At 44.9% G+C, this 12,536-nt stretch overlaps 1 protein-coding gene across 23 annotated transcripts in view; it reads left to right on the plus strand.

Annotated features, from left to right (window-relative positions):
• Positions 1-12,536, plus strand: part of EPB41 (erythrocyte membrane protein band 4.1) — a 222,585-nt gene that overhangs the window by 15,620 nt on the left and 194,429 nt on the right. For 21 of the 23 annotated variants that reach the window (XM_053576605.1, XM_053576596.1, XM_053576600.1 and 18 more), the window contains exon 1: positions 8,668-8,868. The exons of 1 other annotated variant lie outside the window; for it this stretch is intronic. The gene's annotated coding sequence lies outside the window, so the exon portion shown is untranslated. Of the gene's footprint in view, positions 1-8,663; positions 8,869-12,536 lie in introns of those variants that run through there. One more of the 23 variants, XM_053576598.1, reaches the window with a different exon arrangement.

Consider the following 12,536-nt stretch of genomic DNA (forward strand, 5'->3'; position numbering starts at 1 on the left):
GAGGGTCTCAGGCAAGTCAAATATGGCAATATCTGGGTGCTTAATCCCTTCTGCTTCCCTATATCTCCTCTTTTGTCCTGTCCCTTTCCCAGGTGAGGATTGGGCTAGGATGACTTTAACTTTAAGAAGGTGTCAGTTAGGGCGGCGCCTGTGGCTCAAGGAGTAGGGCGCTGGTCCCATATGCCAGAGGTGGCAGGTTCAAACCTAGCCCCAGCCAAAATAAAAAAAAAAAAAAAAAAAAGAAGGTGTCAATTAGCAGGTGTCTCTGAGCCCTTCTCTCTGGGAAACACTGTAGGATTTGAGGGTTCCCTCCTTCAGGGAGAGAGAATTAGTGGGCTAAAGCGAGTGGGCTGGAGGCTTTGCTGGCTGAGGGTCATTAGGCTCACTCCAGCTAATAAAAGAAGGGGCTTGGGAGGGTCATGGGAGGCCAGTTTCTTGGGTCTCTCCTTGAATGTCCCAGGGCTATAAGTAGAACAGCCTTTCTCTGGGGTCTTGGTTCAGATGTTAGTGACACCTATTCATATCATTTCCAAAGTGCTTGAGAGTGATATGAAAGCAGTATGTAATAGAAGGCAGCAACATCAGAAGACCTTGTTTAAGCCATGTGATGTTGGGCAGATCACCTAACATTTCTAAGCTATAGTTTAACTATAATTGATGCTAATAATACTTTGCAGGGTTGCTGTGAAGCTAAATGCAATAATGCATATAAAGCACTTAGTATATGCACAGCATATAGTGACTTCTCATAAATGTGGTTGTTATTTTTAATTAATAAATTATCTCTAAGGTCCCTTCCAGCTCAGATATTCCCGGGTTTCATGGCTGTAGAATTTAGCTGGGCCTCCAGCTTTGGGGGCCAATGTAGCTGTAGCTGGAGTTTGAAACAGGCAGTGAACAGAATCCTATAGTGTAGGAGCTGAAAGACTTGAGCTCAAGTGTAGGCTCTGCTACTGCTGTGCTGTGTGACCTTAGGCATGTGCCTTCTAGTCTTTGGACCCATTTCCCAGTCTGTTTAAAAGTTAGCAGCCTGGAACTGATGATCTATAAGGGCCTTTTGGGAATCTAGAGGGCTAAAGCAATGCCTTAACAACTGTCTACCACAGTGTTTTTTAAAGCCTTTTTATCTCATGGCACAGTTGAACCTATAGCTAAACTTCCAAGGCACACTTAAATTATGTTGATCAAAAAAAAAGTAAAAGCACTCTGAGAGGCCGAGACGAGTGCATCGCCTGAGCTCAGGAGTTCGAGACCACCCTGAGCAAGACCTGTCTCCAAAAAACAGCCAGGAGTTGCGGGCCCCAAAAGCTACTGAGGAGGCTAAGGCAAGGGGATCGCTTAAGCCTGAGAGTTTGAGGTTGCTGCAAACTATGATGTCACAGTGCTCAATAGAGGGCGATAAAGTGACTCTGTCGCCAGAAAATAAAAAAAGAGAGCAAAAAAAGAATATACTTACTGTGCTTTGAACTTCTTTTGCAAATAATTTATGATCTTTAAAAAATTTCATGACACATCTGAGATCCTGTCACAGCAGACCAGTGTACCACATGAAGCACACGAGTTGAAAATCATTGGTCTACCAGGTCCACTTTTACAATTTCTTCTTCCTTCCCTTCTGCCCTTGTTTCTTGGCATGTCTCATGGCAATCCTAATCTATAGATTTTAATCACATTTAGTTTTTTTTGCTTTTACTGTGTGCAGAAAACTCTTTAAGACAATTTTTGTAAGTAAAGGGCCTTCTATCAAAGAGGTCAAAACATGCTCGGTGTTTTCGAGTATGAAAGACAAGTAATTAGGGCGGCGCCTGTGGCTCAGCGGGTAGGGTGCCGGTCCCATATGCCGGAGGTGGCGGGTTCAAACCCAGCCCCGGCCAAAAAAAAAAAAAAAAAAAAAGAAAGACAAGTAATTATACAAAAGTACTGCAGCTGCTGGTTTCCTGGCCTTTATCTGAAATATGACTGCAGGCTCGGGGCCTGTAGTTCAGTGGTTAGGGCACCGGCCTATAACCTAATTTCACATGCACCAGGGCTGGTAGGTTTGAACCCGGCCTGGGCCTGCTAAACAACAATAACAACTGCAACAAAAAAATAGCCAGGTGTTGTGTCGGGTGCCTGTAGTCCCAGCTATTTGGGAGGCTGAAGTAAGAGAATCGCTTAAGCCCAAGAGTTTGAGGTTTCTGTGAGCTGTGACATGTGGCATTCTACCAAGGGTGATATAGTAAGACTCTCAAAAAAAAAAAAAAAGAAAGAAAGAAAAAATAAATACAATTGCGACAGGCAGCTTTGTGTGCTATAATTTAAAAGTATATGCTATAGTCAATGTGTACTAAAAAAAATTATGGCTATCATTTAGATAAAAGAATGTCAACTGTCATTTATAAGAGAGAAAAATGAGAGACAACCTAAATATCTAATAATAGGATTAAGTAAATTATGGTGTATCCACTTGATAGCAGCATTAAAAATGATGATCCAGGGCGGCGCCTGTGGCTCAGTTGGTAAGGCGCCAGCCCCATATACCGAGGGTGGCGGGTTCAAACCTGGCCCTGGCTGAACTGCAACCAAAAAATAGCTGGGCGTGTGGCGGGTGCCTGTAGTCCCAGCTACTCGGGAGGCTGAGGCAAGAGAATTGCTTAAGCCCTGGAGTCGGAGGTTGCTGTGAGCTGTGTGATGCCATGGCACTCTACTGAGGGCCATAAAGTGAGACTCTGTCTCTACAAAAAAAAAAAAAAAAGATGATCCAAATGTTCACAATGCTTCGTTAAATGATAAACATCAGTTCCAAAACAATATGATCTAAATTGTTAAATAGCATTAGGTTGAGCCTTATGAAATTGCTGATATTTGACCATTTTTAGCCCATACAATCATCAATTTTATGTGATTTAATTTAGTATGTGTAAATTTAATAGTATATGTGTAAGAAAAGGTACTAGAAAGAAAAGTCTCCCACCAAAGTATTGATAGTCGTTATTTCTGTTTGGTGGCTTTATGGTGATTTACATTTTGTTCTTCTAACTTAAGTGTGCTTTCTAAATTTTCTATGGACAATTCAAGTACTACTCATAAAAATAATCCCTTAGAAAGGCATTCCAATGTAAGAACAGTAATTCCTATTCTATTATAGCTTGTTTGATTTGCCATTTGTGTTTAAAAAGTATAAAATGACTTCAATTTTATGATCGTGGGCAGGATGGAAAGCTCCACTCTTCCTGCACTTTCTTTGGTACCAGGATTGGTTTTTATTCAGTAGTACTATTCAGAACGCTTTGCTGGTGGGCCCAGCTTTTCAAAGCCCTCTTCATCTCTTGCCACCCTCCACAACAGACAACTGTTTTCCATGTGCCCTATCACTGAGGCTTCAGGCCAGCTGTGTCCCTAATCCGCCCACGTCCCAGATTTGGGTATGGTGCAGACTCCAACTGTTCCCCCACCCAACCCCTGCTTTCTTCCAATCTCATCTCTTCCAGGTCATTGGAGGTCTCATCTACCCTCCCTGGCCTTCCCCATTGGTCACTACCTAATTTCACCATCTAATTTCACCCTCTTACATACAGCTGGTGTTTGCTTTTGTTGGAGCTCAGTTTGTAACTGGGGATGGATTAAGACCCTTTCATGCTGTCTGTTTTCTTTCTTTCTTTTTTTTTTTTTTTGCTTTTAGTGCCCTTGACTGCTCCAGGGGCTAACAGGCAGCTAGCAGGGCCTGTATTCCCTAGGAAGGAATAGGAGGGGTTGGAGTGGGGAGGTAATGTGGGCTCAGCTGGCAGGCGGGATAGAGATGGCCCCTAGAGACCATGCCCTGGGTTTGGGCCTTGGCACATGGCACAGCCGCCACCCAGATGTGAGTATGGGGTGGAGCTGTTTCGGTCTAGGAAATTAGCCACAGAGATGGTGTTTTGGACCTTTATACTTGGTACTCAATGGCAGCCTCTGTGCGGTGAGCTTAGACTGGATGTCTGGGCAGAAGTCTCAGAGGGTAGATGTGCACAGGGGTTAGGGCAGTTTCTCTGCCTTCACACTGGACATTACTTATACCCCCACCTCCTACTATGTGATGGGCCTAGCTACACTCAGAGATAGGGCACTTAGCCTAACAGGTGACAGTCTATATCTAATTAATAACAAAAATTCCTCATGGGTGGATGGTACTTTACATTTACAAAGTTTTTCATCTCCAGACTAAGAGCTAAAAATCAGCACTGGAATTCAGGTCTTTCAGATTCTAAAGCCTGGGCCAACAGATTTCAGTATGGTGTTGCATAGCATTCTGAAGTTACAAGTGCTATGCTCCCGCTTTGTGTCTAGCCTTTTCCTGCTAGTCTGTGGCCTCTACTTATTTTCAGGGTGATGATTATTAAATGTTACACATTCTGTGCATCCAGCCAGTATCCTTAAATATGATGCTAGCACATCACGGTATAGAAAATGCTGGTTTCATGAATCCGAGTTTGCTGGATAAAGTGATAATGCAGGTGGAGAGCTGTCTGGTAGTTGATCTTCCATAGTCATCCTTGTGGTACCAGCTTTCACTCTGATAGGGTGAGAAAGCCTATGAAGCAAAGAGGTGGTAGGGCTAAAATTCCTTGAATGAAAAGCATGGCTGAACCTGAAGACTTGAGGTATAGTGGGGTGTGGGGCCGAGTATATTTGAGAACAGGTTCTTCAACCCTAGCACACAGAATGACGCTGGCTAGGTTATCCACCCTTACTGAGACTCAGTTTCCTTATATAGAAAAGGGAGACAATTCATCCATTCATTCAAGAGGAACAAAAAATCCCTGCCCTCTTGAGCCTGCAGTCTAGTGAATCTAGAATGCAGCAGTTTATTTGAGATGGACGATAGATAGATAGATAGAAGAAAGTCAAATAAAGGTAAGTGCTATGAAGCAAGTTAAATCAGGGCAAGGGTTTTTATACAAGGTAGTCAGGTGGTCTTCAAGGGATTTTACGATGTTTTATTTATTTAAAAAAGTTGAGACAGAGTCTTTACTTTGTCACCCTCTGTAGTGTGCTTTGGCATCATAGCTCATAGCAACCTCAAACTCTTGGGCTCAAGTGATTCTTCTGTCTTTTGTCTCAGCCTCCCTAGTAGCTGGGACTACAGGCGCTTGCCACAATGCCCAGCTATTTTTTTTTTTTTTTGGTTTGTTTAGCAAGCCCCAGGCTGAGCCGGGTTCAAACCCACCAGCCCTGGTGCATGTGGCCGGCGCTCTAACCACTGAGCTACGGGTGCTCAGCCAATTTTATGATGTTTTAAACAGATAACTTATGTAATGTGCTCAGCTCAGTGCTGGACACAATTACATTTTTTCTTTTCTGTTTTTTTTTTTTTTTTTTTGAGACAGAGTCTTACTTGATTGCCTTGGGTAGAGTGCCACGGTATCATCATAGTTCACAGCAACCTCAACCCTCAAATTCTTGGGTTCAAGACATTCTCTTGGCTCAGCTTCCCAAGTAACTGGGACTACAGGCACCCACCACAATGCCCAGTTATGGTTCTTTTAGTAGAGATAGGGTCTGGCTCTTGCTCTGGCTGGTCTTGAATTCCTAAGCTCAGGCAATCCACTTGCATTGGCCTCCCAGAGTGCTAGGAGTACAGGCATAAGCCACTGCATCCACCCAACAATTACATTCTTTTTCTCTCTCTTTTATTTATTTATTTATTTTTTGAGACAATCTCACTATGGCACCCTCAGTAGAGTGCTGTGGCATCACAGCTCACAGCAACCTCAAACTCTTGGACAATAGTGATTCTCCTGCCTCAGCCTCCCAAGTAGCTGGGACTACAGGCACCTGCCACCACTCCTGGCTATTTTTTGTTGTTGTTGTTGTCGTCATTGTTGTTTAGCAGCCCCAGCCAGGTTCAAACTCGCCCTGGTGTATGTGGCTCATGCCATTAACCACTGAGCTACAGGCGCGGAGCCAATGATTATATTCTTAACAAATATATTAGGCTTGGAGCCTGTGGCTCAAGCAGCTATGGCGCCAACCACATACACCTGAGCTGGTGGGTTTGAATCCAGCCCAGGCCTGCCAAACAACAATGACGGCTGCAACCAAAAAATAGCTGGGCGTTGTGGTGGGTGCCCATAGTCCCAGCTACTTGGGAGGCGGAGGCAGGAGAATTGCTTAAGCCCAAGAGTTTGAGTTTGCTGTGAGCTGTGATGCCACAGGACTCTACCCAGGGCAACAGCTTGAGGCTCTGTCTCAAAAACAAACAAACAAAATAAAACAAATATATTATTATATCAGCCAGCTCCACCATTCTCAGTCCATATTTTAGTCTCCAAAGAGTAGTAATAGCTAACACTTATGTAGATCTTACAATGGGGCAGGCATTGCTCTAAGCCCTTTACATATTTTAACTTTTATTTTCTCTTTGAAACAGATTCTTACTCTGTTGCCTGGGCTAGAGTGTAATAGCATCATCCTAACTCACTGCAACCTCCAAGTTCTAGACTCAAGTGATCCTCCTGCCTCAGCCTCCCAAGCATGTGGGACTACAGGCATAAGCCACCATGCCTGACTAAGTTTTCTATTTTTAGTAGAGACAGGGTCTCACTCTTGCTCAGGTTGGTGTTAAATTTCTGAGCTCAAGCAGTCCTCCTGCCTCAGCCTCCTACAGTGCTAGGATTATAGGTGTGAACCACTGCGCCCAGCCTTTACTTGTTTAATTCTTATAGTAACTCTATGAGGTAGCTGCCTGTTAGCCCCTGGAGCAGCACTATTATTGACCCCTTTTACAGGGTTAAAAACTGAGGCATAGAGGAGGCCAAATAATTAGGGAGGACTACAGACTAAGAATTGAGGCTAGAGTGTTGGCTTATGCTTGTAATCCTAGCACTTTGGGGGGCTGAGGTGGGAGGATTGCTTGAGGTTAGGAGTCTAAGACCAGCCTGGGCAGTAGCCAAACCCCATCTCTACAAAAAATTAAAAATAAATTAACTGGGGCCAGACATGGTGGCTCATGCCTGTAATCCTAGCACTCTGGGAGGCCAAGACTGGTGGATTGCCTGAGCTCACTGGTTGCAGACCAGCCTGAGCAAGAGCAAGTCTCCATCTCTAAAAATAGATGGGCATTGTGGCAGGTGCCGATAGTCCCAGCTACTCAGGAGACTGAGGCAAGAGAATTGAGCCTAAGAGTTTGAGGTTGCTGTGAGCTATGACGCTATGGCACTCTACTGAGGGTGGCAAAGTGAGACTCTCATCTTTTTTTTTGTAGAGGCAGAGTCTCACTTTATTGCCCTCGGTAGAGTGTGTGGCATCACACAGCTCACAGCATCCTCCAACTCCTGGGCTTAGGTGATTCTCTTGCCTCAGCCTCCCGAGTAGCTGGGACTACAGGCATCCACCACAACACCTGGCTATTTTTTGTTGCAGTTTGGTCGGGGCTGGGCTTGAACCCACGACCCTCGGCATATGGGGCCGGCACCCTACCCACTGAGCCACAGGCGCTGCCCTGAGATTCTTATCTTAATAAAAAAAATAATAAGCTGGGTGTCATGGTGTGTGCCTGTAGTACCAGCTATTCAGGAGGCTGAGAAGCAGGAGTTCAAGGCTGCTGTGAGCTATGATGATAACTACTGCACTCCAGCTTGGGAAAAGACAGAGCAAGACCCTGTCTCAAAAAAAAAAAAAAAAATTCTACCTAAGTAGTCTGTTTCTAGAAGTTGTACTGAGATAGGGGGCGGGGGGCTGTGATTAAGATGTCATAGATGTGTACCTGGCATACATATATAGGCTCTGATGTCTGATTGCCAGGCAATTCTAAGCCTCTGTGCTTCAGTTTCCACATTTCTAAAATGAAATACCTGATCTTATCTCACTTTACAGCCCCTACAGCCTTCTCTCTGCTCTGTGTGGCTGCAGACACCAACCTAGCAGGGAGTAATAAGTGTCAAGGGGCTTCTGATACTTATGGAGGAAAATAAATGTACACTAGGAAATTGTGAGAGTAACCCTAAGTTCATCTGGAGACCAAACCTTGTAAGCTAGGTCTTTATGATTTTGAGAGTGCCAAAATGGAATTAGGAGACCTCTAACTGAAGACAGGTGAAATCTTGGCATGGCCTCCACACTTAGCTTCCATTTCAGGCCTCACACAGCTGGCAGGAGAGGTAAAATCACATCAAATGTCAGGATTGGAAGGGCGCTAGACACTGTCAAGCTAATGTATAGGGAAACTGAGGCCCAGAGGTGCTGATGACTTACCTTAGGTCACTAGATACTTTAGGGGCAGTTGGGGTAGCCTGGCAGTAGCCTCGACGTGATTTCTAGTTTTCAAATCTCGGCCTCTTACCTGGCCATTCTCTGGGAGGAAAGGACCTCACCTTGGTCTAGTACATTAACTGCCCCATACCCCACGTGGGTGCTGCAGGAGCCCGGAACACCCAGACCGGGTTCAACTTGCGCGTGCGCTCTCGCGGCCAGACCCTTGCCTTTTCCCTCTTTTTCCTTCCCCTCCCCTCTCCTTACCGGCCTAGGGGAGGGGAAACAAGAGGCGCTAGAACTTGGCCTCAACCAATGGGCTGACGGGCCGCGGGCCCGGCCCCCTCCTTCCCTCCCGCAAGGTCCAATAGAAATTTACTACAATGTTGTGGCGAACGGAGGGGAGGGGCTCGCGCGGGCGGGCGGGCTGCGGGCCCGGCCGGCCTCTCCTCTAGGAGGGAAGGCGGGAGGGCGCGCGCCGGGGCTGCTCGCTAGCTTGCTCACTTGCTCCCTCCCTCCCTCCTCCGGTGGGTTTAGTCCGTCCGCCAGCAGCCTGCGAGCCGCAGAGGGCCCGAGCGTCGGACGCCGCTGCCTCCTCCTGCCATTGTTCGTCGGGCTGTAGCTGCAGTGGGCGCGGGAGCCCGGGCCCCAGAGCCACCGGTGAGGCGAGGCGGCTGCGGCGGCGGCGCGCAAGCCGGGGCGGGGGGCTTGGAGCTGTCCCCGAGGGGACGGTCCTGGCGGCCGCGGCGGCGCTGCATCCTCTTTGTCTCCAGCCCCCCGCAGGCCCCGGGCCAGGGGGCGCGGGCTCTGCGGCGGAGGGGCCTCGTGCGCAGGCAGGAGCGCGGGGGGCTCTGGCCAGAACGCGCGGCCTGAGGAGCGAGAGGCGGGCGGGGAGCTGCTGAGGACAGGGGAAGGGGTTGCGTCGGGGAAGCGTTTAAAAGTTAGGCTTGGGGTATATTTTTGACGAAGGAAAATCGGTCCCCTTCGGTCTGTCAATCTTTGTGCGGCGGGCAGGAGCCTTGGAAAGAAACCAAATGGGGAGAATTGCAGGTTTCAGACCGGGAAGGTGCTGGGTGCAGCCGCGGAGCGATTTCTTCATGACCAGGGAGCTGGGCCGTTTGGAGAAGTCAGGCAGAATCGGAGGGTGGAGGGAGCCCTCGCTCCACTTTGAAGGCCTTCCCGCCACAGACACCTGCATCAGTGAGAAAAAAAAAAAAAAAATTCCCCGAACCCGAGGGATCCAGTGCTTCCTCCCCGAGTCTTCAGGGTTCCCAGAGAGCGAAGGGTTAAATCTGCTCCCTCGGCGTCGTGACCTCCTTTTTCAGTTCGCGCATCTGTCGGTTTGGAAATCTTTCCCCGCGCTTGCTGGGCTGCCGTACCTGTGGCGGGGCTGGACCGAGGCTCGCCCTCTGCGATTCCTCGCCAGGCCATTCTTCCTGGCCAGGGCTTTGCCAAAAACAGGGTCATTTTCCCCAAGAACAGGCGTTCTCTTGAGAGAGAAAATGATCTCACGTGAAGCAAATTGCTGTCGGATCGGTTCTGGTCACCTGATAGCGACTGTCATCCTGTTGTTTCTCTAACTGGACCCTACCACAAATGACTAGTCTGCGGAGATTTGTTTTTTGGCATAGTTTGCTCATTAGGAGATAGTCTTCCCTCACCCCACCTTGTTTTTTCCTTTTTTTTCCTTAAGAGATGTCGAGCTTTTTTTAGTAGTCTGGGTGATTTCACAGCTGCTATTTTGTTCCTTTCTGTTTTTAGGGAAAATCGCAAGTCTTGTCTTGTGTCTTAGATATTATTATAGTGGATTTATACTCTCTTGAGGATATACTGTACTCAGTGCTGTTGTTCCTTATTACTGTTCTCTACATTCTCAGTTCTGGCAAAAATATTAATTGGTTTGATTCTTTTAATGAAGCAAGTACGTATATTCTGTATATAATTCTTCTGATTTTGTTAGTGTAGCATTAACCTTCATTTTTTTGTGGAAACTTGATGTACTCTTCGTTTTCCTTTTCTGTAAATTGAAAACACAATAAATTCCTTGTCAGCTGTAAAAGTTTTGGATTTGTAGTTTCTTGAATGTTATGAATGTAAACCATGCGGGGTACACAACAGTATCTGGCACACAGTAAGCACTCAATAAATAGAAGGTTTAAAAAATACATGTAACTGAACATCAGATTGCCTTAGAACCAAAGTAGCTAATTCAGAGTGGTTTCTTGGAGAAGCCTATAATTAATGCCTTAAAGGTAGGCATTGTTTAAACACCCATGGAAATAAGTATCTTTGCCACTATTAAAAGTGAACTCATTGTTGAACCTAAGTTCAGAGTGCTAATCTTCTCATTCCTCTTTCTTCAACTAAAGAAACTATACTTTTGTCTTTGTATAATTGAATGCAAGCTTAGAAATAAATGTTTTTTAGTCTTTAGGGCTCACTAAAATTCTCCCAACATTTCTATGAGTGTTTTATACCAAATATCATATAGGTAAGTTCTTGTACAATGTGGTCCCAGCCTACCTTTCTACTTTTATTCTGCTTATTCCTTGTATTCTCCAACCAGTAGTTACTCAGTAATAACCCATGCTTTGCCATCTCTGTAGGCCATATGGTTCCCTCTCTGCATGTCATATTTATTTCTATTGGATCTTTTAAGTTCTCCTACCTGAAAAAAATGTTCCATACATTGGTAAATTAAAGTGTGGGGAAAGATGGAACCTGATAGAATTATTGTATTGTTTCGAAAAAAAATTTTTTTTAACTTCATTAGTATGGCCAACCAGTTGGGTTTTCTTTAAGTGGTGTTTTTTTTTTTTTTTTGAGACAGAGCCTCAAGCTGTCACCCTGGGTAGAGTGCGGTGGCATCTTAGCTCACAGCAACCTCCAACTCCTGGGCTTAAGCGATTCTCTTGCCTCAGCCTCCCAAGTAGCTGGGACTACAGGTGCCCGCCACAACGCCCGGCTATTTTTTGGTTGCAACCGTCATTGTTGTTTGGTGGGCCCGGGCTGGATTTGAACCCGCCAGCTCAGGTGTATGTGGCTGGTTCCTTAGCCACTTGAGCCACAGGCCCCAAGCCTAACTGGTGTTTCTTAAAAGGATTTAGATTCTACATGTCTAATGGTAGATGATGGCTGAAGATAGATTAAATAAACTTTTTAGGCTTCCCTCCTACACAGCTGAACACTCCACCAATTGATAAGTTTAATGCTTGGAAATTCTGTCTGCAAGTGGACTTAACTCATAGAAGTAAGTCTTTTAGGTGTTTTCTGCATCTGTTCTCTTTCTTTGTGGACTAAGGTCCAAAATATTCTTTTTTTTTTTTTGTGGGTTTTGGCCGGGGCTGGGTTTGAACCTGCCACCTTCGGCATATGGGACCAGCCCCCTACCACTTTGAGTGACAGGCGCCGCCCGGTCCAAAATATTCTTAATATTTTGTTAAACACTGAAATCATTTTTATTGTGTACAAGTAATAGATATGGGGAACAGACTTATGTTTCAAAGTAGGCTTACCTTTTCTATATTATTTAAAATAACATGATATATTTTATATAATAATAAAATAATACACAGATCTTCTTTGCATATTTAAAAGTGGTTTAATCTTTTTTTTTTTTTAAGTGGTTTAATCTTATATCCTTTCTTTTCTCCTAAGAAACACTCCTGAATAGTATCTAAATTAACAAATTATTTTAAGTAATTCCTATTTCTTCTAAAGAAATGGTTGTGGCATTTTGTTGAGATATGACCTATATGTTTTTCCTATCATATTATCTTTTGTCAGGTTTGAACATTTAGAGTTCACTAGTGTGATTTTTTTTCTTGTGTACAGCTTGAATTTAACATCTTTGAAAATTATAGAGTTAGCCTTCCATCTCATTTCTTAGCTTATGGTTTTGCTGTTTTTTTTTTTTTTTTCTTTTTAGACATGGGGTGTCATTCTGTGGCCCAGGCTGGAGTTCAGTGGTATAATCATGGCTCACTGTAACCTGGAACTCTTGGGCTTAAGGCATCCTCTCGTATGGTCTTAATTTTAAGCAAATTTATATTGTGAGAGTCTATTTAAGATTCTATTTGGTTTCCTTCCTCTTATTCCTAAGAAAGCTTCAGAATAAGCTTGTCAAGAAAGTTGCCTAAAGGCCATAGGATTCTTGAATTCTCTGCAAATACTTTGATATGCTTACTAGCAAATTGTGATCTTCATATATGTGGTCTGTAATTCTTGATGTGAGTGGTAGGGCTTACATTGTTTTTCTTTTTGAGACAGTGTCTTGCTCTGTTGCCAGGGCTAGAGTACAGTGCATTCATAGCTCACTGCATTCTCCA

The sequence above is a fragment of the Nycticebus coucang genome, chromosome 22 (genome assembly GCF_027406575.1).
Source record: "Nycticebus coucang isolate mNycCou1 chromosome 22, mNycCou1.pri, whole genome shotgun sequence".
Classification (NCBI taxonomy): domain Eukaryota; kingdom Metazoa; phylum Chordata; class Mammalia; order Primates; family Lorisidae; genus Nycticebus; species Nycticebus coucang.